Source organism: Sceloporus occidentalis, unplaced genomic scaffold (genome assembly GCF_023333645.1).
Source record: "Sceloporus occidentalis isolate IW3139 unplaced genomic scaffold, rSceOcc1.0.p SCAF_4, whole genome shotgun sequence".
Taxonomy (NCBI): Eukaryota; Metazoa; Chordata; class Lepidosauria; order Squamata; family Phrynosomatidae; genus Sceloporus; species Sceloporus occidentalis.
Genome location: NW_028316984.1, coordinates 64,901,337 through 64,903,751, shown reverse-complemented (window position 1 = coordinate 64,903,751; position 2,415 = coordinate 64,901,337). Strand labels below are relative to the sequence as shown.

Here is a 2,415-nt window from a genome sequence, read left to right as displayed (position 1 = left end):
AGAGCCAGCATTGTCCCAAGATGACTCAGGTGGCCATGTGGCCAGCATGATTGCACAGAACACTGTTATCTTCCCACTGAAGTGGTACCAATTGATCTGCTTGCATTTCCATGCTTTTGAACTGCTAGGTTGGCAGAAGCTCAGACAAGTGACAGGAGCTCACCCCATTATGCAGTACTTAGGACTCAAACTGCCAACCTTCCAACCTTACAGTCATCAGAATTAGTGCCTTAACCACTGAGCCACTGCATCTCATAATGGAGGGTTAACGTGTGTTTAAACATGCAGTGGAGAGTTAATAAATGTTTAAACTTATAATATGTTTTGTAATTTCTTATCTCATTTCTTGTCATAAATTTGGCAGTGTGGCACTTGCAATCTCCAGTGCAAGGAATAATCATGAGAGACATCATGCGTCTAACTGTTGCACCAGAGATCGCTGGCAGGAAGGGGTGGTGGAAACATCAGGCTGCTGCATCCTAATCAACAGAAGAACAGACCCCTGTTGCTCACAGCTGCTGCTGCCCAGTAAGTCCAGATTAGGGGACCAGACTCAGAGATGGTTCCAGCTGACTTAGCTACATAACTAAGGTAAAATCTAAGTCTAGAAATGCAGCTGCAATGAATAAGTAAATAATGCACAAATAAAGGTTCAGCTTAAGCATTCTTCACATATTTGAAGAAAGGGCTGCATTGTTGGTCCCATGTCCAGTTTCGACAGTTGCCCTGCTCCTACCCACAATTCTGTGTTTGTTGTGTCTTCCATGGTCAAGCCTATATACATAGATGGTCACTACATGAATGGACAATCTCAAGAGCCAGTTACAGCTTCTGAAGAAACATCCCTCTTCCACATATTCAGGTGCTTTATTTCTCCCCTACACACAACCATCAAGGGCAGGAAAAATTGTAAATATTTAGATATAGCATCAGCTGTCGGGGCCTGCTCTACCATTAAACCACTACCCCAGGCGGGAGGTTTGGGGTGTTATAAAGGGGGAGCAAATTGTGGCATGCCACTGTGATATTTAGTGCCAGGAAGGGGTGCTTGTGAGCTTTTCTGCATCATTTGCCTGAGTAACTGGCTGGCTTTTATGCAGCTTGTTTAGGTGGGCTGAAGTGTCATTTGTTCCTCCACTTGAGGCATCAAAATGTCTTAGGCTGACTCTGTCAACCCTACTGTCCCTTTTCCTGTGTGAAACTCCTTCTTGTATATGACCCATGGAATAGTTGCGACCAAATTTCAGCGGCTTGTAACAGTCAATTATTAGATGACCCTTGATCAAAATCTTTTTTAATGACTGGGCTTTTAGAGGTGCCACTATCCAAACATGTTTCCACTTTCCAAAAAGCTTTCAGTATAGCTGCTCCTAGACTATGGAACAGACTCCCAGAGGAGACTCACCTCGTTACATCCTTGGATATTTTTAAGAAGGCAGTAAAGACAGAGTTCTTCCACCGTGCATATCCTCCTGACCTTATATAAAGACCATTGGTATGGAACGAGATCACCTGACCCCTGAGATTGATTATTATTATTATTATTATTATTATTATTACGTTTTATTTGTATTTCCCGCTTCTCCCGGTGGATCGATGCGGGATTACAACAGAGTATAAAACAACAAGACAATATACAATTTGCCATAATATCAACGGTAATTAATAAAAACAATTTATAAAAAATAATATGATGATTGCTGTTTTAGCTCCAACTGCCTGCCTGAAGAAGAAAAGCCCTCCCTTCAGCCACCATCTTGAGGGGAGAGAGGCAGGCTAGCTCCAACTGCCTGCCTGTAAGAAGAAAAGCCCTCCCTTCAGCCACCATCTTGAGGGGAGAGAGGCAGGCTAGCTCCAACTGCCTGCCTGGAAGAAGAAAAGCCCTCCTTCCGACCACCATCTTGGGGAGAGAGAGGCCTGGCCTGAAAGACTAAGAGCCCTCTTCCGACCACCATCTTGAGGGGGAGAGAGGCCTGTTATGTTTGTTTGTTTGTTTTTTTACTTTGTATTGTACTTCCTGTTGTACACCGCTTTGATCTAATTTGGAAAAGCGGTATATAAATAAACATTATTATTATTATTATTTATGTTTTTAGCTGTGCTTTAATTGTAATTAATGTTGTAATATTATAAGTGTTTTTAACTCTGTTGTGATCCTGCCTCGATCCATTGGGAGAGGCGGGAAGATACAAATAAACTATTTATTTATTTATTTATTTATTTATTTATTTATTTATTATAACTGAAGTCAAAGGGACACAAATATGAGCAATAGTTATTGAGGAGCTAACTGGGAACCATTTGTATATTTCTAGACCATTATTTTATTTAATCATTTGTGAACTTTATGTGCATGGTCCAATTAATAAATGATTTATGGGATGTTTATTGCCTCATGCTACAGCATAGAACAAG

The 2,415-nt window shown here is 41.1% G+C and overlaps 1 long non-coding RNA gene across 1 annotated transcript; it reads left to right on the top strand.

Moving 5' to 3' along the window:
* The first annotated feature begins 407 nt into the window (after positions 1-407).
* Positions 408-2,077, top strand: LOC149313926 (uncharacterized). Its single transcript, XR_016281100.1, has 3 exons — positions 408-528; positions 774-862; positions 1,710-2,077. It is a non-coding gene; the product is annotated as an uncharacterized LOC149313926 (long non-coding RNA).
* The last annotated feature ends 338 nt before the right edge of the window (positions 2,078-2,415 follow it).